The following is a 25,152-nucleotide window of genomic DNA, read 5'->3' as shown; positions in this document are numbered from 1 at the left end:
CACAAACACTCCTCCTGACCCTGGGTGACACAGATGGATTTCTTTGCTTCAAGATGTGCAGGCGCTCCTGTTCTGGACCCACGACCTTCTCTGGACGGCATGCACATAGGACTGGCTTTGAGGAGAATTCGGGTGAAGCAGAGCAGTTGCACAATGTCCCTTCATGGCAATGGGAAGAGTTCTCCTTTCCTGGTCCTCTCTGGTTCAGCACTTGAATTAGAAAAGCAGCCTTCGGATTTGATGAAGAGTTGCAGCAGCAGACTTCTTCCTCCAGCTGGACCCAGGATACAAGCTTCAGATGACTTCAGCTTCTTGCTTCAGGTTTCTTGTTTCAGCTTCTGACAAGGAGGTGAGCGTGGGATCCCTTGTGATACAAAACACTCCCCATTCACTCTGGCTGAGATAGGCTCAGCCAACCGATCATAAACGAGTGCAGCATCCAATCAGGCTCACAGGCATTAAGGTCATTCACGCAAAACCAGACACCCCCTACACAGGATGTGGATTGATGACAAATCCCAAGCCTTTGAGAGCACACACTGCATTAATTCCAGTTTTAGCCAGAGCTGGCTCTGGCATTGTGCCACACAAACAAAACAAGACACCCACAACACAGAATGTGAATTGACTCCATACTCCATTCCTACAGGTCCCACCCCAAGGGTTCCCCCACAACACGCAGTCCCAGGGAAGGCTCCAGCCAGTCTGGAAGGAGGCAGCCCTACAGCCTTATATGGTCCTTCCAGCCAACAGCCATGCAGGGGATAGGCGCAGAGCCAGGGCTTCTCAGGACTTTGAAAAACAAGGGGTTAAAGGCAAAAGAAAACAAGAGTCTACAGTGGCCATCTTGCCTTTGTCTAGGAATCCATTGATTCATATGGCAGGGTCTAGTCATCACAACAATGGAGGATACCCAGACCCACTGCCAAGTCAGCATGTAACTACTACCAGCCCATACCCTGCTCTGGGGGCAACACTCATGTGCCCAAAAACATGCACAAAGAGTACAAGGGTGTACCCCAACCCATGGGTGCCCTAACGGTATCCCATGGGTACGTTTCACCAAAAGGTAAAAATGAAGAGCTGCACTGCCAGAGGTCCAAACTGGACCCCTGTGCAGAAAACACTTCCAGATAAGTGGTAGGACAAAGACGTGGAGGCCCTGTCCCTCCAAAAGCATTTCCATCATCATAGGGACAGTTTGGGATCAAGCCAGTGTTGGAATGTGCAGAAGCGCTTTTGAAGTTGAATTTTAAGGACATGGTGTGGATGTTTGCTAAAGGATTGTAGTTGTTGTTACTGATGAGTCCTGTGAGGCTTTCTGAGCAGGAGCAGAATGATCATTTGTTACGAACCATCTGGAACTGATCCTTTAGTGAGTAAATGGTTGATCCGTCTATGAGAAAAAGGTTTGTGCGGCGCTACATTGTTAGTTATCACAGGAACAGGGTTCTATGTATGGTAAGAGGCTGTGACATTGCTTGGAGGGCCACCAGTTTAATGATAATGAATTATAGCCATATTAAGGTTATTCTCATTTGGTTTTAGCAGTTTTTATATTAATGTTTATTTAAATACAACTTTTTAGAGCTGTGTCCGGCACTTTGTGCCTTGTTGCTATGCATTTTTCTTATTTGTGAGTATGCTATTTTTATGAATTTTGTACACTATTTTATTACAGAATATTATCTTAAATTGTATTGTACATTGCATGTTTTAATAACAAAATATTCATTTTGGAATTGTCTTTGTAAATATAATATTAAATTGTGCATAATTTTTGTTTAATTGCTCAATGTATACATTGCACACTTGCGAATTTGCACAAAACTAATTGTGGAACTTGCACATTTTTAAATATGTGTGATTGATCCACCTAAGAACTTCTAATTGTACATTTTTTATTTGTGTAATATTTTATGAAGACATGATGATTGACGTTTGCTCAAAAATGTTTGTAAAGGTTTTTTGATTTTAAACCACATACCATTTTTTTAAAAAAAAATAAGAAAGTAAATAAGTTGTGCATAAGGTTTTTTTGTTAACCAAATGCACTTAAGTAAAAAAATGTAATTGGTTGATGAGGCCTGGGATTAGGAGAACAAAAGAATACTAATGCTGTTGTTGGGTGGGGACAGTCTGAAAGATTTCTGAGAATGTTTTTGACAGATGGGCTATGGGCTGGGATGCGAGGAAGTGGCAGAGGATCTAGGTAGATCTAGGTAGAAGTGATTGGTGTCTTTTTACTCAACAGAACCTCATCTTGCTTACCATGGTGTAATGGGAGAGGCTGTTGTTGAATGAATGGGACTTATTGGGTGCAGAAATGAGGTATTCTCCAGCTGGAGACGAGCACAGCCCATTTTCATGGGTGTTTTTTTCAACTGTGCTTGTAGTCAAGCATTCTTTTGTTTTCTTAGTGACACCATGGCGTTCTCTCGCTTCCACCTTGTGGTGTAGCGCAACAGGTTCTCCCATGCGGTTCTTCTTATTTCTTATGTATTGATGTCAGATATTTGATATCCTACAGTATGCAAAGATTTATTGTAAAAGTTTAGACTCTGCTCTCCAAAATGTCTGCATATATTTGGTGAAAGCTGCCGAAACCTGGGCATGTTTAAGGTTTCCGGGTCTTTATCTGCATGCCGGCAGACATTCCCTAATTGATCTTAGTCATGGGTGGACATGATAAGATTCCGCAGATTTGGACACGTTAACAATTGGGTAGAGTCCCATGGATCACCCATGCATGTCTAATGAGGCCTGTAACAAAGTCACGTGCTTTAGGCCGAGTAAATCTCAGGAGTCAGTGGGCTTCTTCAGGACACTTACAGAGGATACAGAGGCGTTTGTCACAATGGAGTCAGGGCTTGACCACCCAGTGCTAGCCACAATTGTGGCAGAATCCTTTTCCGGCATCCCCGGGTTAATTCCAGAAGCTCACCCTGTCCAGTAAAATCTGTCAAAACATTACCAACGTGTGTCACCATATGAAGAAAGTCCGGGCCAGTTGAGGCTGGCAAATGCAAGCATGCACATGAAGGCCTCTGTATCTTGACATGATATTGACAGAAGCAAGAACAAACCAAGTCAGGAAATGTTGCCTAGGGATCTAGGCCCAAATGAAGGACGCACACACGGAGAGATAAGAGGAACTTCTTTATTCTTTCACAACCAAACTGGAACTGGCACTCGCAGCGCACGTGCCCCATAACCCCCTTGCCCAGTCAAACTCCGCCTTTCCAACGGAGGGGGCTCACGAGCGTTAACCCCTTGAGTCCCGGGTAACACTACCCCCGGACAATATGTCCAAACATCAACTTGACACGCTGTGTCTCAACAAATAACTCAACACTCTTCAACAAGTCTCATCGGCTTCTTTATGAGCCGTCTCGGCCTCTCACCTCGAGTCCCCAGATCAGGCTCCTCTTCAATCACTTCGCTCTGGGCCATGTCCCGGGGGTCCCCTTCCGGGGGAAACCACTCATCATCCCTCGGCATCCGTGGTTCCGGTGAAAGTGCCCTTTGGGTTCCTTCCGTGGGCTCTCTCCTTGTATATGGCCTGAACTGCTGACAGTTTCTGGTGATGGTCCTGTTCTCATCTTCCGCCGTCACCATCGTGCCTTTCATGGCAACAATCCTCATGGGGCTTGGAGCAAACCGCGGGTCTGTCTTCCTGCTTGCCGGCTGCTGTACCAGGACTTCGTCTCCCACCTGGAGCTCCGGCAGCACCGCTCCTCTTCGTGCATCGGTGCGACGCCTCGCAACCTCTTTTGCCACCGCATCTCTCTGGAGCAGATCTTGGTCGGCCGGCTCAGCCTGCACCGTACTCCTCGGGATGCGAGTTCGCACCACATATCTGAACATGAGCTCTGCAGGCGTCTTATTTGTGACCTCGTGAGGAGTGTTCCTGTAGTCTCTTAGCAAGCGGCATAGCGCTTGGTGTGTATCAACGGCGTCCAGCCGTGCCCTCTGAATGGTCTTCTTAATCGATCCCATAAATCGCTCCGCCATTCCATTAGCCTGGGGGTGACGTGGTGTGATCTTCATGTGCCTGAACCCCAGGTGCTCTGCCAATGTCCCAAATTCGTGTCCACAGAACGGTGGTCCGTTGTCGGATTTGACCCACTTGGGGATCCCCCACTCACTAAAGACCTCTTCTATCGTTGCCGCAACTTGAGAGAACGCTGTGGAACTGACTCTCTTGGCAATCGGGAATCTTGAGTGTTCATCCACGAAGAGCAGAATGTAGTCGCCCGCTTCAGTGGGCCCGTAAAAATCCATGGCTACTCGTTCCCATGGGTGCTCAGGTATTTGAGTGTGTTGGAGCGGGGGCGGACGTTCTGCAGGGGCTGTGCACTGACAGGCGTGGCAGTTCTTCACCCACTCGTCCACAGCTGCGTCCAGGAAGGGGAACCACACATGGCATCTGAGCTGCTTCTTTGTGTTCTCCGCTCCCCTGTGACCTTCGTGCGCTATGCTGACCACCTCGCTCCTGAGTGTGGCAGGGATGACGATCCTGCACCCTCTGAGCAGAATGTTATCGTCCTTTACCGCCAGTTCACCATGGACCCTGGCTAGCCGTTCGATTTCTTGCTTGTTCACGCCCGGGTGAGCTAGGGTGGCTCTCTGGTGATCTTTCCACTTGTTGGCCGTCGTGAGGCTGATCGCCAGGGCTGTCGTGGGATCGGCTGCCGATGCGGCCGCTACCCTTTCAAGTGATAGTGCCGGGGGCAGCGCCTGAGCCGCCACATATTGCACATACGCAACGTCACCCTTCCGTGCCAGCGGGGCCCCTACTGGGTGTCGGGAGAGGTAGTCAGCGGGGTTAAGGTCGCCCCCCGGGCGGTGTACGATATCGTAATCATATTCCTGGAGGCGGATGCCCCACCTCTCGATCCTCGGTGGCATCTTGGTATGCGGGTTCCCAAACAATGAGAGGAGTGCCTGATGATCGGTGATCAGCGTAAACTTCTTTCCGATTATAAAGTTATGAAAATGCTCACACGCCCAGACGGCTGCCAAGCTCTCCTTCTCGGCTTGGGAGTAGGCTAGTTCAGGTGTTGATAGCGCTCGGCTCGCGTATGCAATCACATGTCTGGGGTTAACATCCGCGCCACTGGTTTGGGCCAGAATGGCGCCGAGGCCTACGGGGCTGGCGTCGACTACCACCTCGGTGTGCCACTGTGGGTTAAAATATGCGAGGCGATGAGCCTCGGCGAGGGCTTGCTTGATGTCCGCGAAAGCCTGTTGGCAGGCCTGTGTCCATTCAAACGGCGACTCCTTCTGTAGCAGTTTCCTCAGCGGGTCTGTGATGGAGGCATAGTGGGGGATGTACCTCGCACAGTATCCTGCCATGCCAAGGAACGAGCGGACGTCCGCCACTTGTCGGGGCTCGGCGAGGTTGGTGATCGTCTCGACCTTCTCAGGGTCAGGCAGCATGCCGTCCTTGGAGAAGATATGTCCAAAGAACTTGAGTTTTGTTCTGCTGAACCGGCATTTTGATATGTTGAGCGTGAGGCCGGCACTCTGAAGGGCTTCGCATGTGTCGTGTAGAGCCCTGTCATGGGATTCCTTGGACGATCCAAAGACGAGAATGTCGTCGCTGTAATTGAGAGCCCCCTTGATAGGTCGGATGATCTGGCGTATAGTTTCCTGGAAGATCTCAGCGGCAGATGAGATTCCAAAGTTCAGCCTCCGGTATCTAAAGAGCCCATCGTGTGTCGCAAACGTGGTTATGGGCCGGGAATCAGGGTGGAGCTCCAGCTGATGGTATCCCTGATTTAAGTCCAGTTTGGAGAACATTTGGGCACTGTTCAGCAGCACAATCATGTCCTCAATACATGGTCCCGGGTGTCGCTCCCGTTGAATCGCCGTGTTGGCCACCCGCATGTCCACACACAAGCGGATCTTACCCCCTTCCTTGGGTACCACCACAAGGGGGGACACCCACGGCGTCGGCCCCGTCGCCGGTTCAATAATGTCGTCGCGGAGCAGTTGCTGGAGCGCCTCCGAAACTGTCCCCTGAAGGTGGAATCCGACCCTTCTGGGATGTTGCGGCACTGGACGCACGTTGGGGTCAATGTGGAGCCGGATGGGGGGTCCCTGTAGTTTTCCTAGCCCCACGCAGAGCTTGGGGAAGGCCTCCGCGATGTCTTCTTGTGAGACGAGCGATTGAGTTTGATGATAGGCAATCGCATCTACCGTGTTCCCCTGGCCGGGTTTGGCCGCTGCGGCAGTGATCACGTCTCCCGCATTCACGTGAATTTCGATCAGTCCGAGGTGCGACGCCGTGTAGTAGCTAAGGAGGCATCGGCTCTTGGCGAGGGACCGTATCACGTGAATGGTCGCATCGACTTGCCGCCCGTTCAGGAGAAGGCACTGGGTGAATTGACCCACCGTTTGGAGCGGGGTGGCGGCACCCCACTGGAAGATTCTGGAGCGAGACGGACTGAGCTGTGGCGGGCATGGTATCCTGGCGTAGTCTTGTTCACCCATGATGTTCACTGTGGCCCCAGAGTCGATCATAAATTGAAATTGGCAATTCGCCATCTTGAGCGGGATCTGCGGGGCCTCCCTGGCCTCTTTGTTGTCGAGGATGAGGTTCACGAACTCATCCTGGTCGTAGTGGTCCTGCGGCGCGTAGTAGGCCGCCGCCTGGTCGTCTTGGCAGAGGGTTTCCGGCCTGTATTCTGCAGGCGGGTTGTCGTATTCGTCTGTGAAATGTCTGGGCTGTTCGGCCTGGTCATACGGAGGGGCATATCCTGCCGCTAGGTATTCGTCCATCGCACGAACGTAACGCCTCTGGCCGAGGCCCTGTTGATATGGTCTCGGCTGGCTGTATTGCAGGGGTTGCGGGCGGAACGGCATTCTGGGGGCCGCCTGGGGCCGCATCGGTGGAAATGGTACGCCCTCCCTGCAAACGGAGTGAAAGTGTCCTTCTCTCCCGCAGTTGGTACATCGCTGGGACAGGGCTGGGCAAGACCCTGAGTGGGGGAAGGACATCCCGCAGCGGTAGCACTGTCTTTGCAGACGCGGGGTTGACATCGACGGGGCAATCGGTGGTCTATATGGCTGAGGGCCCCTGTCGCCTTGACGGGGGGGCAGTATGGCGGCCACGAATTCCCCTGAGTCCACTTTCGCGTTGTTGGAATGGCCCATGGCTGAGGCCTGCGCATCCACCCTCTCGTGGATGCGGGCGAGTTCACTGACCTCGGGCATGGTGAGCGGTTTCTTGAGGAGCTGTTTCTTGAGTGCGGGGGAGAGGCATCCCTCGATCACCCTCAGCCGGATAGCTTCCTCTAACGAGAACGCATCAAATTGGCAGTTCGCCCCTTTCACCCGTAGACGTGTGATGAATTCGTCGACGGTCTCTTGCGGGAGTTGGGTGCATTGATTGAACAGGTATCTTTCATAGTCCCGATTGACTTCGATGATAAGCAGTTTGTCCAAAGCGCCGATCAGCTTGGGAAAAGTGTCCTGGTCTGTGGGCGGAATGGCCTTGACGACCGTTTTGATCTCTCCCCCTACCAGGTTAAGGAAAATGTCTCTCATATTGGGGGAGTCCCCGTCGCCGGAACCTCTCACGAAGTGTCGAAAATCGTCCATCCAGTCGGTCCATCTGGGGCCTTTGGTGGCCTGAGGAGTCATAGTGAACGGCGGGGGCAGTCGTAGTTGAATCGACTTCGCCACCCGTGGCAGTTGAGGCGAGCCCTGGCTGGACCCCGGGTTGGAGGTGCTCATGGCGCCTGGGAGAGAAGGCCCACGGGTGCGCGGGCGGGGTCGCTTCCGCGGAGGTTCGACGGAGGAGGTCCGGCAAGGCGGATTCGGCGGAGTGCCGTGTTGCGCGGAGGTGGAGCAGGAGGAGGGGGCTCGCTGGATCGGCCACCACAGGCGGACTGCCGTAGGAGGAGGACTCCGGTGCGCGGGAGAGATCCTCGTCGCCAAATGTTGCCTAGGGATCTAGGCCCAAATGAAGGACGCACACACGGAGAGATAAGAGGAACTTCTTTATTCTTTCACAACCAAACTGGAACTGGCACTCGCAGCGCACGTGCCCCATAACCCCCTTGCCCAGTCAAACTCCGCCTTTCCAACGGAGGGGGCTCACGAGCGTTAACCCCTTGAGTCCCGGGTAACAGGAAAGAAGTGCTTAGGGCCCTTGTTACCCCACTGACTCTGAGTGACTCTCATTTGACTGCCTGGAGACACGGCCCTAGAGAAGCTAGGGGCACACTGACATACTCTGGTCCGTAAGCAAACTGGAGTTGCTACCATTTGATAGATTAATTAATTAATTCACTCACAACAACAAACAGCATATACACATACATTAATTCCAAAGACTACATACGCCTGATCAGAGACAAAGATCACAGTGCATACCGAGTGTTTATTCAGGACACATTTGAACCCATCTAGGGACTTACAGCCCCTCAGATCAGGCAGACGAGCATTCCACAATTTAGGAGCTGCTGTAACGAAGGCTCCCTTGCTCAAAGCATCCAATTTCGCTCAGGGAACAAGCAGAAGTTTGATAAAATTAGATCTTAAGGTCCTGAGAACTGGGAGCCAGGAGATGCTTTTTGACAGGTAGCTCAGGCTAATATCAAAACGCATGTATGCGTTAACAAGAAACAGCTTCCAAGTGCTGTGCCCATTGTGTGCGCTTTGCCGATCTGATAAGCGGCGAAAGAGCATGCACCAACTCCATGCCTATTGGAGTGTTACTAATGCTGTTGCATCTTCTGGTTTATTATCCGGCTAATTAGCACTGAATGACGTGTGCTGTTATAAAATGCATGGCTTCTATGCTCTGCATTGTGCACCATATTGCTTGACAACCTCAAATAAGATGTTTTTTTACAGAACGATCTCATTTGGAATAGCACTCGTAGCCACTGAAAGGGCCTAACTTGTGTCATAGACCCAGACGCTCCTCATGGACGTCATTTAGGGGTCGCCAGGAGTCGCAACTGCTACCCGTGTTCTCCCTTGCTAAAAAAAAAAAAAAAGAACGTTTTTTTTTTTTACATTGAGGCGCATGGGCTGTGGCCAGCAGCATGTGGCTCTTTGTTTCTGGAGTGGCTGGTCTTATGATAGCTATAGCCAGTTAAATAGCTCAGTGGGTTGCGCGTTGGCTGCTGCAATATGTGTGTGATCTGCAGGTTGCGGGTTCGACTCCCAGCAAGGTCAATTCAGACTTTCATCCTGGTGAGGTTGTTAAATGAGTACCAATAAAGGATGGGTGATATTGTATGTATGTTTGTTCTATATGAAGCACTTAATCGCTATATAATAACATATAATTATCATTTGGCCTTGGACGTCTGCTCGCATTCAGTCATTTGGCAATATGGGCCTATACGCACTGATATTAACAATGCATATGGTGATACATTCCTGTATGAAATGTATATCACTTCACAGTGGTATCGTAACCATATTTTTCATAGTGTACTCAGAAACAATGTTATGTGATGCCACTTCCTGTTTTGTCGAGTGGTGAAAGGTTGTGTTCCATCGCTTCCCGTGATGTCACTTTATGTGGGGTCAAATTACATCAATTTCTGTGATGTCATCAGAGGTCAAGGTTCGTGTGATGTCACTTCCGCTACCCCTGGCATTTTGGTGAAATGACGTCCTTGACGCTCCTGCGACGCACCAGTCATAAGTGGCAAAGACATACAGCTCCAATGCCTTCTTGTTGGCGCCTGAACTGCTAGATCACCTACATCAAGGTCACTTCCTCAGGGGAAGCAGCGACCTTGATGTCAGAACTCCGCGCCAAGCTCCTGCCACAGGGTCATCTTTCTTCAGATCTGCTTGGCTTCGGTCCTTGCCCTATCCTTGTTGGTGGAGACACCATAATAAATAATAATAAATAATAATAATAATAAACTGTACACGTACATTTCCCCGTTAAGTGCCTGTTGAAAGCTACCCTGTGCCTTTTATTTGCTCTCCACTCTATTTTTAAGATTATGGCCTTCACTGATTGGCTGCTCTTGCCCTTTGTAGAGCCATGCATCATACAGTGATGCCCTAAAACCGAGGTTTATATTTTTCCAGCGTTGGTGTCCCTTTTGGTTTTCAATTCACTTGTGGGTTTTTTGAGGATAGGCTTGATTATTGCATCCCTTTGTCCGATATTTCTTTCATTCATTTAAAACGTTTTTTTTACTGTTATGTGAAAGGATATTTATACTGCGCACTATAACTACCTGAGTGATCCCCTGGCGCTCTGGCGGATGTGATGGGGCACAAGAGAGCTGTTATGTGCGTTTGGCAGCTTCGGTTTGGTTTACACCGTTCGCTGAGCCTAGGTGTGAATTTTCGGTCCGTAGTTGGCATGTGCTGTTGTGCGGGGCTATGTGTGGTTTGTTTCGTTGTTGCAATTTAATGAAGTGCGTGTGGTTTGTTGTGCTGTAGAGGTATGGTTGTGTTTAGTTTAGAGTTTGAGAGGGTTTATGCAGAGGGATGAGTTGTTCACTGGGGTTGGTTAGTGGCGATACATTATCGTACCCCCTCAGTTTTGGCCGATGTGGCATATAAACCCGAAATGCCATATAAACACATGTATTTCTGTGACTATGCACATCCCAAGATTTTCAACCACCAGTTTCCAAGATTTGACACCAGGCACATATGTTATGGCACTAGCATGTGCTGACGGAGATGGCAGGGTGGGAGTTTGGGAAGAAATATGGATATATACAAAGGAGCAGCTGAATCGTGGTGGTAAGGTTCAGTTACTCTTGCATCAATGCACTCACGCTCCTCAGTTTGCAGGGACAGATTACACTCAAGGACGACAGCGTTGACCATGCTTGTTTGCCTTTTTAGGCCTTTTCATACGTCGGGGTGGTCAGGAAAGGTTCCACCGAGATAGAGGGGGTCATGTTGCACATGCCCTATTGGTTACTGGGGGTGTGGCAAAATTAGCGCAAGGTTGCAATGTCATATATGTATCCAGTGTAGTTACATGTGAACGGGATGTGTTACGTCAAGTGTCATTTTGTGTTCCATTTGAAACATATTAGATTTGCACGTGTGCAGCAAGATAAACGTAAAATTCGCCCAATGAAATACAAATCGTAAACCAGCTATGAAGTGTCTAGAAGCTGGGCGATGAGGAGTTTCATAATGCGCATGTGAGCAAGGTGACTTGTCATGAAGAATTCACTGTAAAAAGGACACAAGAGTTTTTTAAACATGCATGCATATAGAAATATGTACATGGGGAATTTACAAATTCATAAACACTATTTTCTTTCACAGTCTGGTTGGGCTCTGTAAATTAGAGCTCAAGAGATGAACTCTGAGTGACTGGAAAACTGGTTTGGCAAGGTTTGGAGGCTGAAGAAGCTGTAACAATAATTAGCTAGTCACACTCTAGCCGGCCTGGGGGTTTTATGGCTCAGCAGTATCACGAAGGAAGATGCAATCTTTTTAAGTGCATGAGAGTTTGCAGAGGGATCCGGCCATTTGTTTTGACCAACAATAAACGTGGAGTGAATGACGTCCTGGAGCCAGAGTTGACCGATACTCCCAGTGTCTCAATTGTTTTCTTAGGATGTGGCCAGCGCCATGAGTGTTGAATTGGTAGTCGCTGTAGATTAGCAAGTTCTGATGACCCCAGTGAGCCAGGTTGGGTGAGATGGTTATCGACGGTTCATAGGGAACCTGTTTATCCTGCCCTTCCTCATTTTCTTTGAAGTATTTGTGCAAACCATGTGCAATTCCGTTTACGGTTGAAAGGTCTCAGACCAGCTGGGACTTGCAATGAATTATGTATTTATGTGAATGTCTAACCACGTGATGACATCACAACCCACAACAGACAATTCTTAAAAGAGAGTGTGTTCTACACATGAACTGAAGATGGTAGTTATCTTAACCAATAAGAATGGGAGAATTGGCGAAAGATTGCATTTCCTTGTATAGGTTTTAACCAATAATGTGTCGGGGTGGATTGTAATAAAATATATGGGAGTGTTTTAACTGTTGCAAAAATGTATATAATATGTAAACTTGTGTGGTTTTGTAATGCTTTGCAGTGCTTTTAGTGTGTTTCCATGCCATCCTAAGCTGTGTTGTGCACGGGTGTGTGTAGCTTCTTGAGTTCGCCCTTCACCAGTCCACTTTCCATTTAGTTTTTTTTAACTTCTACTTTACTGCTGCCAGGTGTCCCACTGTGATTTTGTCTGCTAGGATTTGCTCCAATGTGTCCTATTGAAATATTGTTTGGTGTGTCCTACTGCAATTTTGGCCCACTGTATTTTTGACTGCTGTGATTTTGTTCCTCTGTGTCTCACTGTATTTACACTGATGGGATTTTGCTCCCTGGTGCCCCACTGATATTCTGCTTTCATGCATCCTTATGTGGATTTTCCCCAGTAGTGATTTCACTTGACTGTTGACATGGTACCCACTGCTGCCTGCTCCGGTAGGCCTTCCCCCATCTTTATCCAATGTGAATAAGTGCCAGGCACTGCATTCTGGCCAATGCTAGGAAAACTAGCTATCCCACCTCTGGGGATCCTTAAGATTTCACACAATTACTCTACACAACATGTACCAGGACATCAGGACGTCAGCATGGCCACACTGGATCAAAGCTCCAAAATTAGAGTGAGGTCCCATTGAGGTCTACTGACTTCTCCCTTCATGAACACACTCAAATTCTACATTCCAACTATAAGCATACTAGCTTACCCATCGGCACCAGGCAATGGAACACCTCACCGAAGGGACTTCAAGCACCAGAAAGCTACACCTCTTCAAACCACGTAAACATATACAAACCCAGTCAATGCAGTAATAAACATACACACAGTATTCTAGTACTTACTTACTGCACTCATCAGCCCAACTGCAAATGTATCTTGCAATATCCCTTTTTCCCCACTAACCAAACCCACGGCCCATCTCTTTCAGATCTGCCAGAGTGCAAAGAGACCATTCAAATAGCAGCAGAGTGCAGTATAACACCCAATAACATGACATGGTGTACAGCGATTGAAGGGAATCCTGGGAAAGATTCTGATTGTGTGGACACATAACTAATCAGGCTCCTTCATGCAGATCTACTGTCTGCATCTCAGTGAGACACTAAGCTGGTTATAAGATAAAGCTGATCAGACTTTCCCGCAACAGGCAGTCTCATTATATCCGATTGCCAGCACTACTGTGATCCCAAACAACAGGGTTGAACTATACAGTGGAAACATTACTGGATGTAAATAGCAAATAGCATGTATTCATGGTCCATGACTTGATATTTTTCGGTTATTAAAATGAAACTGGGTCAACATAGGACATACATATACACTATGTGAAGGGGAAGATTAAAGTGGGACGAGATGTACTTTTCAGAGTAGATCATTAATATACTGGACCACACATATGCTGTTTTAGCACTTTGCAGAAGTCCAAGCAATGTAACAAATCCTGCAGCTATAGAAAAACAACCAGATCTGAATATGTACTCCCTTTGGTTTTTCATAAGATATTCAATTTTTCCCTGAATTTTACTCATTGCTATTGCTTGCTATAGCCAAGATTTATATTCTTAAACGAGAAAACTCTTAACATTGCAGGAGTTAACCAAAATTAGCACACTGGCGGGGGAGCCAGCCAACCAGGTGGCTAGGAATACAGGCTTGAACCGCCAGTGAAAGCATGTGTTCAATCCCGCCTGACAGCCGGCTCCCTCGCCGCCATCTTCCTCCCACCCTCCGCCCCCTTTTTTCCATTCCCATCCTACTTACCTTATTTCGGCAGCAGCAAGCCGCTCCTTCCCCTTGTCTCCCGCAGGCTGCCAAGCAAAGGGAAGCCATACGGAGCCCCGCCTTCCATTTCCACGGCAGCCATCTTGGAAAAGTATTTTCTTATGTTCAACAGTGTGTGCATCCCGTTGAATGAAGGAAAATACTTTTTTTAGCACCCTGGGTTACCTGCATTGGCAACCTGGGGTGCTAATAGCCTTACACTCCTGTTCCAAGTGCTGGAACAGGGGTTAATGCCCCAGCAGCCTCGTTATCCAACCTAGCTTTGCTTGGGTCTTAATCTGGGCTGCCGGACTGTTAACCCCAGTTCCAGCCTTTGGCATGGGGGATTAACGCCACAAGGGATGTGTGGCCATCTTTCAGCCAACGAGGAGGCTCAGAACTGGGGCTTTACCACATGATAAAAACCCTGCTTCGAGCCTCCTCGGAAGCGGGAGCCCACCATCTTCCCCACCGGTACCTGGGTAAGTGTGCCCCTCTGTCCCCTTCACCTCCTTCCCCCACCCCTCAGCCCCAATTTCCAGTTAAGATTTGTCCAGACACTACAGTAGGAATGGATGAAAGACAAACACACAGGTTGAAAAAAGACAGCGTTCTGCTGCATGTGGTGTAGAGGATTATCAAAGCATGATCAGAGTCAATTATGAGTAACCTTTCCACCATAGTCTTCATGCATGTGTCGGGGGGAAATTCTGCCGGGGTCGGCCGGGCCGTCCGCGGACCTCCAGGCAGGGAGGCCCCAACTCCTCCCGTATATCCCAGTTGAGACAGAGTACGAGACACACACAAGGAGCAAGGTGACTCTGCTGTTTATTAGACAAAAACGGCAGGGATGGGTCAAGGAGCGTACGCGTCCGTCCCGACACACACACAATCGTGGGGCTCGCAGGCCCTTTTTACTGCATTATGACGCGCTATTCGCGTCACTTCAGAAAGTTAACAAAAAACCTATCGCCACTCTTAATTGGTTGCTCGAGTGGTAGGGTTAGTATAGCGCACATATAGAGGACAATGTTACTGGACAAAGGGTAGTCAGGTGATATATCTGGGTTGTCCCTACAATTAGATACATGAAAATTGTTACATGAAGACTCCTGAGGATTGGTTAATATTACTGACGTCTGAGATAAGAGCCCCATGTTCTGATTGGTGCACCCGTGAGCTTCCCAGCCTGGGACCACCGTTGTTCCCAGCTCTCGGTGTACCTGCGATTGCAACAATGTTTCAATATGGGTACGTGCAGACAATGGGCCTCATTACGACCCTTGCGGAAATGGAAAAATGATGGCGGAAATGCAATACCGCCATCGAACACCGCTCGTTGCGATTATGACCCGTCACCGTAAAGTACGATGCCATCAGCGACACCGCAGTGAACGGCAACGCTAACTGCACCAAGTACGCGCACGCGCGCCTTGCAAAACCGGAATCACCGCCATGGCGCAACGGTACGCGAATTCTGACCCTAGCGGACATGTACTGAACGCCATCAAGCACGTCGTAAAGTACCATTCCGCCATGGCGAGAAATACGGCATCGTGAACCAACCGTAAATGGCCCACTGAGTGCCTGTACTCCACTCCCTGGCCACATTGCACAACTCCTGGCAGGCGCAATGTACTCACACTATGCAACCAGTGAAATCTACAATTCACCCATGCATGCCAACGTAGAAATGCATGCAGGGGCTCAAAGCGCCCCGTGAGTGGGCATCCATGTACGGCATGTCACCATAGCCGTACTGATGCAGCACAGGCATGTGAAGGTACAATACATCAAAATGAAAATCAAGAACACATGACACAAAACAACAGTAGTCCCCCATCGCTTGCCACCAGCGCAAGGCAACATCCAAAACAGCATCCTGAGGGGGATTGCACCAGCCCTGTACTCTTGCCAGTAAACAAACCAACCATCAGCAGAAGCATGTACCACACAAGTTGGCAGAGTGACTGAGCAGCCAGGCTCATCCCAAGAGGGGCCGATGGGAGCTGCAGGGCACAGATGGCATGAATACAGAAGCCATTCCAATGGACATGACCCCAGTCCCCCTCCAACAAACGCACGCAAACACAGGCACCTGTGACCAGCCACATTCCGAACATCCCATCATTCCACCAATCGACCTGGCTGACAGGCACCAGTCGGCCAAAAGCCAATCCCCCGCCCCTGAACAGCACATCATGTAAACAGTCACAATGGCAGCCCCTATCCGTGACCATACTGTGCTACGTAGGCAAACGCGGCCAGTACTGTACCACACAACTCAACTCAGAAGGCCGAACACAATGCAGATCATCTCGCAATACATACCGCCACAAATCGAAAATCGCCACATCACCTGCAAAGAATAACGCAACACGACAAATATCGGAATACAATTTAAATGCACATCCAAATGACAAAGGCCCCACAGCAATTTGCAAAATAACACCAAAACATCCATCATCACCGAGGGCTGCATCTGCAATAATTGACCAGCTTCCACTTGTGTGACGCCCTGTACCATCATGGCACACAGGGCCTACATCAACGTTCCAAAAGGCAACATGGAAGCGGCAAGAACCGCAGGTCCGTCCCATGAGGCAGGCACTAGTCGAGCTGAAAGGCCGAAATGTTGCACCTAGCCACCAGTACAGCGTAAGGGCATGTGGCCCATTGGCGATCGTCCCATAAGATCGAAATGGTGCTCCACTGATTCACCCGAAGCTGCAGGTGTCGAGAGTAAAACCCATCTGGAGGAGTGGCGTAGAGATGGCATCTGCAATAGGGCAGGAGATACCTGTCACCCAAATGAAACACAAATTAACCGATTGCATTACGGGACTCATGATGCATTACAATCTTCATTCAACACACCAAATCCACACCCATATGCATGCTAGCCCACTCCAAAGGAATATACACACCCCTAAATCAGTATCGATTCATAACGAAATCAATCGAGGTAAATACACCATTGGCAACGTCGGTTACTGTGCATGCGTCCGTCAAGATGGAACCCATGACATGGGATTAGTAACGTGCCTAGACACAAGTGTATGAAGGCGCGTCGAGACAGGGAGGATCCGACAAGGGCAGATAGACGTAAGTCCCACTATGGCAGCCTTGCATCACATAGCGCAGGGGAAGGGGAGTGATTCAAAAAACCCATGTACATGGCAGACCCTAAACGGAATCATCTGTCCATGCATCCATTCATCATTCCCTCATCCCGCAATGAAAACGCATGAATATTCACTCACATAATATGTGAAACTTCCATCGCGTCTGTGCGTAATGCAGTCTGCAAAAACCACTGTGCTCCTGGCCGGATCTGTAGTGTTGTGAAGCAAGATGGATTTGGGAACGTCCTGCCTTATCGTCCACTACGCTATTGCGCATCCCATTCAATTCATATCATTCATTGCTTGCTCGTTATGGGCCATGTCCCAAGGACATTCTACAATAGAACGTTACATTTCCAGCCAGACCTGTGGGCGTATCCTCGCCGCTACTTCAAAACCAAAAATGCTGGCCTTCGAATTCCTCACTTGCAACATTACGTCGAAAAGGCTTCTGTGAACGCTTGCATTCACAATTACATCAATGTAGTGCGGCTGTGTGTCATAATGCTAACTGGCTGCAATCACAAATGGGACGCCACGCCCGTCGGTGAAGTACGTTACTGTGCTGCATGAGGGTCGGCCATCGATCGAGCCCTACATACCACTGACTCTTCACAGGTATGTAAGCGGCTGCAATTATAGCATGTGTAACAATGGGAGCATAGCATGAAAATCAGTCAAAGTACATCACACTGCCATCGGGATTTGATACATGATTCCAATCCCAAGATGCCATGCGGCCAAATGCAGCCTTACGTGCGGGACGTGCTCGGCCAGAAGGGATTGCATCTGCCACAGATTCATACAATCAGCACAGGTGGAGGCCATACAGGCCGACAGCACATATATAGCAGACCCAAACCCCTCCCACAACCACTCCCACTCCAAAATGCTACCGGCAGGACTAGCGATGTTGGGCCTGGGGGACCAGATAGCACTGCAAGTGCTACAACTACAAGAAGACGACGAACAACAACAGGTACAACAACCGGGCGCACAGGGGAGACGGAGGAGAAGGAGGAGGAGGAGGGCAAGGCAGGGTCAGCAAGGCCCACAAGCACTGCCACTACCACCACGCAGGCGGCCCGCAATCCCACGCCTCCGAGCTGATCCGTTCAACCTCACTGCTGAGCAGATCCACACCCTCTACCGTTTGGACCGGGACACCATAATCGCCATTGTGGACATGACACATGCTGACCTCGTGAGCATGATAGATAGCCCAACCGCCATCCCACCCCTACTGAAGGTGGTGTCTGTACTCCACTTCCTGGCCACAGGCACCTACCAGCACACAGTGGGACAGTTGCATGGCATTTCACAGCCACTGTTCTCACGGACACTCTTCCAAGTGCACGATGCCCTCCTGAAGCACGCCGACGACCACATCACACTACCACGCACGTACCAGGAGATTACCAACGCAAAAGTGGGATTCCATGCACTTGGCGGCATCCCGGGTTGCATTGGTGCCATCGACTGCACCCATGTTGAATTGGTTGTCCCACATGCCATGGAGGTCCAGTACCGCAACCGGAAACAATTTCATTCAATCAATGTGCAAATGGTGTGTGACTCCAACAAGATCTTTACGCATTGTTGTGCCAGATTTCCAGGATCTACCCATGATTCTATGGTCCTGAGGAACACAAGAATACCACGCTACATGGAGCGACACGCAGGGCACAGATCCTGGCTACTCGGTGAGTCTCATTCCATGCATGACATCGTGGCCCATTTGATGCGTCAATGACCTTGCAGGAGGGGGGGGGGGCTACTTAGCACTATCATTCCACTGACACCCTTTATTCGTCTCTTACAGGTGATGCCGGGTATCCACTGAAGAGATGGCTCCTTACACCAATCCGGAACCCACAGAACGAGCATGAGGAGGACTACAACCATGCCCACTCACGTACCCGTGTGGTCATTGAACAGGCATTCGGCCTACTGAAGGCTCGTTTCCGCAGCCTCAGCAGGTCTGGCGGGGCACTCATGTACAGCCATGAGAAGGTTTCTAAGATGGTCATGGCATGTGTCATGCTGCACAACATGTGCATACGTAGGAATGTGCCCATGCCCCCTGACGCTGTACTGCATGCACCTGAAGATGATGATGATGATGAGGGTGGGGATGTGGAGGCACCTCAAGGAGTCCATGAGGCACAGGATGCACGTGCAATCCGACAGAGCATCATAGATGCATGCTTCTAGCAACCACGCATGGTGCCTATTACACGGAAAGGGGACCTGTGGCACTGTGTGTGTGTAGTACAGGCACATTGTGGACTGTACGCCTATGAAGGCCTCGTACGCAAATATCAATGTCCACACATGTCATTGGATGATAATGAGGTGCTGTATTGTTAATGTGATTTGATTTATACACCCTATGGACCCGCCACCCAGTGAAGCCCAACACACCCCCTCCACCCTACTACCTCCCCCCCCAACACCAGTGTCCAAATATGCATGCTGTCCGTGGGTAGACGCTATTGCAAGCCCCCTCTACGGGTATCAGGGGCACCCCTGCCCGTGGAGCGCAGGTTCCTGCCAGATCTGCGTTGGGGGCTGCCCTGGACGGAACTTGCCACGGATGATGTCTCTGCCTGCTCGCGTCCATGCATGTCTCTGAGGGTTTGTGAGAGCTCCGAGAGCACACGGCGCACAGCAGCAAGTTCAGCACAAACGTCTTTGGACGTCGCATGCAGTTCCCCCCTCAGGCTCTCGGTGCTTTTCTCCATTTGTGCTCTCAGGCTCTCGGTGCTTTTCTCCATTTGTGCTCTCAGGCTCTCGGTGCTTCTCTCCATTTCTCCCCTGAGGCTCTCACTACTTTTCTCTATTTGTGCCCTGAGTGTCTCGGTGGATGTTTCCATGGCTGCCCTGGAACCCCCGCATTCATTTGCATGGTCCTTGAGTAGCGTGGACACTTCCTGCTGTTGCTCGATCAGCAGGTCGAGGGACTGTTGCCTCTGCTGGGCCATGGACATTTGCGGTGGTGTGACAGGGGGGCTGCTCAACACATGTTGCCTTGGCACAGGACTTGTGGGGGTTGGCCAGTCGTCGTCTTCAGGGTGCCCCTGCGTGGTTTCGTCATGGTGTAGGGGATGGAACATGCAGGGGGATTGGGAAAGGTCATGGATGGTACCTACGTCGCCAGCACTGTTTTCCGTGTCGGAGCATGCTGGCATGACAGCTGTGTCACCTATGGTGCTGCTACCACCAGAGGCAGTGCCATCAGATACGTTCTTTGGGGGGACCTGTGGTGCTGGGGTTGTGGACTTGCTGGCTGCTGGGGTGCCTGTTGCAGTCCCCTCCAGTGTGCTGCCACTTGATTCCTGCTGCTGCCGTGTCTTGATCCTTGCACCTGAGGTGGAGGCTCTTGGGACGTTGGTCCTGGCCCTCTTTGCAGGCGTGCTGGTAGGGGTGTCCTGCAGCTCGTCGTTGGTATCGGACCCTGTGGTGGAGTAAAGAGGGGCGAGCGTTAGTTATGGGTCTGTCGGATTTGGAATGGCAACGTATCAAATGCATTGGGGTGGTACATGAGGCTGATTTGGGACTGGGCCTTGGAGGTGGTCTCATTTTCGTGTGGATTGAGGATGCATTCATTTGGCTGCCTGCAGTTAGGGGGTGCATGCTGCACATGTAGGGGTTGTTTATGGCATCTTGATTGATTTGTTTATTCATTCTGACTTTTAGAGGGCGCTGTCAGGGCAAAGTATGTATTGCACTATGGGGTCACATGGTACTGCACATGTTCGTGTTTTGTGGATTTCGCATTGTTTCTCTTGGCCAACCTACCTGATTCTCCGGATGTCGGCACTCCTTTCTCCATCCCTCCGACTCCCTCTATGCTCTCCATTCCTATGGTGGAGGCGCAGATATCCTCCCAGGGGGTCAACTTGATGGGCGACTCTGAACCCCCCCCGGTAGCTGTGGCGATGTTCCTGTTCGCAGAAAGTATGCTGCGTACGCGGATCCGCAGGTCGTCCCACCGCTTGCGACATTGCTGTGGCGTGCGGGGTGTTGTCCCCACCGCACTTACGCGCTGTGCCACCAGGGCCCATATGGCCTTCTTGTTGGCAAGGGCCGTCCTGGTCATTTGACTGGAGAAGACGACGGCGGCATTTTCCTGGAGGGTCTCGGTGAGCACGGTCAGTTCCTCTCGGGAGAAGTGTACCTGCCGCTTGCGATCACACGCTTTCTTGGCTACCTTTCCCATATTTATTTTTTTAACTGGGGTTGCTAACGGGTTGGGATGTGTGTCAGGGTCGGATTTTTAATGGTTGTGTTGGGATTCGGATTTTATAGTTGTGCGGCGTGCTGTTTCCCGTTCCGGCCACATGCTTTTACTTCCGTTTCCGTATATTTACGGTGCCCGTAATTTGCGGTGCCCGCTCGTTACGGTGACCGCTCATTACGGTGACCGCTAAGATGGGTGGCGGTATTGCACCTGGTGCAGCGTACGGCGGCGGTAAGGGCCGTTTTGGGGTCATTTCCGCCATCGCAGCCTTTCGGATTCCGCCATGGCGTAATGCTCGTGCCCGATGGGTCGTAATTAGCCGCACTTTGCTCCTTCGTGCAATGGCGGAAACGCTATTTACGCTGTTGCGGTCCGGTCAGTCACTTTCCGCCAGGGTCGTAATGAGGCCCAATGTGAGGATTTATTCATAGTTGGAAGGCTGACCGCTCCCACTGTCGCAGATGTCCATTGATCCTTTCAAGTGTATCTGCCTGTGTCTCGTAGCGAGGGATCCAGATGCCTTTTCTCTCCTGGGTTTGGCATCTCTTCAGGTTCGGCTTGGTCACGTGGGGAGGGACCGTGTTTGAGGCAGAATTCTGCACAATTAATATTGCTTTTCCACTGTGTGTCTGGTTTAATATGCAGGTGTGACCTTAACGTTGGTGCGCGGAGTGCGAGGCTGCAACATCGTGCCTTTGATGCTTTGTTCTTGGAATGTGGGTTTGCAACATCGCGACCTTGGCTGGTTGTTTCACCGGGCCCCTTCTGCAGGATCAGCAACCAGACTCTTGCTTTGTTAATGTCCACGGGAGCTCTTGTTTGAGGCCTACTTGGGCCTGGTGCATAAGTGGTCCGGTTGGTGCATGGGAGCTTTAAGTTATAGTAGCATATAGTTCCATGACCAGTATCGTGTCTTCATTACAGTTCTTATGGTGGTAACTGGTTTCAAGAGAAGCGTGAGCAAGCTTTGTAGATGAGTTCATGACGCGTCTTGCGTTTCTGCATTCTGAAAGCCTATGTAAAAATAATAAAGATGCACGTCCGTGAATATGCCTGTCGCCTACGTCATAGCACTGAGTATATTCTTCGTGTAGATCGGTGTGGGAATGTCCAATGTGTATATTTGTACAGATGTGCTTCCCGTTGTCTAGGTCGTCATGGCATCTCTAACGACGTGTAGATTTTAGTCTAGTTGGTCCGTGCCGCAGGTGTCGGCATGGCCAGTGCGGGCTGTTGGGCAGGCAGATGGACACATCCGTATGTTCCTATACCAGGGTATTTGGTCATCTGGTAAATGGACAAACTCTTCTCGTGGCGGGTGTCTGGGTCGTGACCCTCTAGGCCAAGCGCGAGAGGTGAAGGACGGGAGCCTGGTCTTCCATTCTCCCACTTCAGTCCCCCCTCTGGTCGACTTGTCGACCACAAACATATCCTTCTCGTTGTCTCCTCTTACTCGCCATATCTTAGTTATTCCTCCCAGATGTCCATAATGGTTCACATGATCTTCAAATGACCAATACATATATTCACAGGTTCCTCCAGGAGTACAGTATACCCATTTCCCTATGTAACTCCTGGGGTTTCTTGGGTTCTCGATCTTCACTGATGGTGGGTCTAGGTGGTTGGTGATGATTTGGGTGCGCAGCTTCTCCCTCTCCTGTATTATCACACCTGCATGTTGGCCGTCATCTGCTGGCATCAGGGGGTGCATTCCCACCATTTCGAGCAACTCGTCAGTGGTGCGTGCCTTCCGGGCCTTCCAAAATCTAATTATGATCAGTGTAGCTCCAGCCAAAATAGTACAACCCACTATTATTTTCAGTCCATCTGACAGCCAGGATGGCATCCATGACCATAATATTGAGAACCAGCTCTTATCCTTGTTTACACCGTTACTTTCATCCATCATTTTGGAGTGCATCTGGGCCAATTGTGAAACTGCTTCAGTCAGTGTATCATTATCAGCATCGTTTGCAGGTATGAACGTGCAGCATGATTGTCCTATCTTTGCACAAACTCCTCCTTCCATTGCTGTGAGAAGGTCCAATACATATCTGTTCTGGAGTGCTACCATTCTTATAGCTCGCAGCTCCTCTTTTATTGCGTTAAACCCATTTACTGTAGAATTGATGGTCATCATTAGTTCCCATCTAGTTATTTGGAGCCATTTCGCGTTTGCGTAAGCCTGCAGTCCCGGGTGTATTATTGAAGAGAAGAACATTGCTGCTCTGCTGAATAGTCTGTGTTCTGGCGGTATGGAGGTTAGTTCCGTTTCCGACCTTCCCCACAGGTAATTTCCTGTCAGTGGCTCTCCTTGTCTTTTCCTTCTATTTAGGACAGTATCATTGTTGTTGGTCCTGTTCCCTTGCTCCTCCTTAAGTGGTGCAGATCTCTTTTTTCTCTTGTCCCCTTCATCCATTTTGGGAAAGTTCGCCACATTAACATGCTTCTTAGGTACCACTAGTGATGGTACATTGACGTGCACCATTGTGCACACACCATTCCACAGGGGGGGCAGTGTATGGTATGCCTTTTCTCCACAGGCCCAATAATGGTCCATTATTACTGCTGTTCCTGCCCCCCCCTCAGGTAACTCCGTCACACTTGCACAATTGGTGTTATATCCTACGTCCACCTCTCCTTTATGCTGGTAGCATACCTTGGGCGCAGTCAGCGGTAGTATTGTTATTGGGTCTTCATCTGTTTCTACCCACGTGAGCATTGGTACATACTTGATCCACGTCGTCCAACATCGGTGATTGTGGGCCTCGATAGTTGAGATAGTTTCTTTTGTTACCATGTTGCTGCCAATCACTCCTATCTCCCAGCTGTTGTCCAGATACACCTTTCCTGTTATCGTCACCAGCGGCCTCTCCCAACATCCTTGTTTACCCGGAACTTCGGTGGCGTACCAATCACATGGTAGATACTGCAGTGTTACTTTCTTTGTTTCTCCTTTTGCAGGGCCACTTGTTATGTATCTGAATGCTTCTGCATGTAAACTGGTCTTGTGGTAACTCAAATAGGTCTTGAGGAAGTTGTTTTCATATGGATATGAGTCTCGTGTTTTCCATGTCATGTGCACTACCGTCCCTTGAAATCTTCCTTTCGTTTGGAACAGTGCCAAGTATATTATGCATTGTGCTATCTTTTCATCAATTTCTGTGGCAACAAATGTTCGTGAAGCACTCATGGCGTATGGTATTAATGAGCAAATGTAGCAGCTGTCCTCAGTTGTCTGTTTACCAATGCGGGTCATGTGTTGGTACCATATGTTGTTTGTGACGTGTGCTGAATCTTGTATAAAATTATCAATACCTTTATTGTCTGAGTATGTGCTGCGTTTAACTCTATTTTGCTTGGGTGCAAAGTTACTACTATCACCTGACGTAACACCTGTTGCAGCAGGGGACGGGGGTATATTAGGCTTAGGTGCAGCAATAAAATTAATAGCATAGCTGTACTGCCATACAGAAGCAGCCAAGAACCCGGTGATCATCAAAATCCCTATTACCTTTATTACATATGCTAGTCTCACCGGCATTTTGCTCTTACCTTGCTGCAGTCCTGGCAGCGTATTCTTGCGACGTTAAAGTTGCCCGCCTGAAAATTCTCAAAAATGCTGGTTACTAAATGTTAGTGGTTTGTTTCCTTTAAGCTCTCCCTATCAAATAGTCATTCAGTGCCCAGGCGAAGAGCTGTTCCCACGCTACTCTAAGTGATCTGTCTCTTAGGATCGGCAAGTATGGGCGGAGGTGGGGCATGGAATATTCTATGGCCAAGAGGAATGCTGTGTAGTAGACACGCACCCTTCTCCTTTTTAGGTACGTTGGCCTTTTTATTTCGTATACAAATTGGTGTGACAATTCTTCTGGGTAGTTATCGTCTGGTAGTACCATCTACACCTGGGCAGTGAACTTGTTAGTAAGCTACTTTCTTAACAATACAATACGCAGTACCTGTATGTGCGAGAGAAAAAGAGAACATTCACGTGTTTACAGGTGTATTTGTG

The sequence above is a fragment of the Ambystoma mexicanum genome, chromosome 8 (genome assembly GCF_040938575.1).
Source record: "Ambystoma mexicanum isolate Mex_15411 chromosome 8, UKY_AmexF1_1, whole genome shotgun sequence".
Classification (NCBI taxonomy): Eukaryota; Metazoa; Chordata; class Amphibia; order Caudata; family Ambystomatidae; genus Ambystoma; species Ambystoma mexicanum.
Note: the sequence above shows the minus strand (reverse complement) of the source record.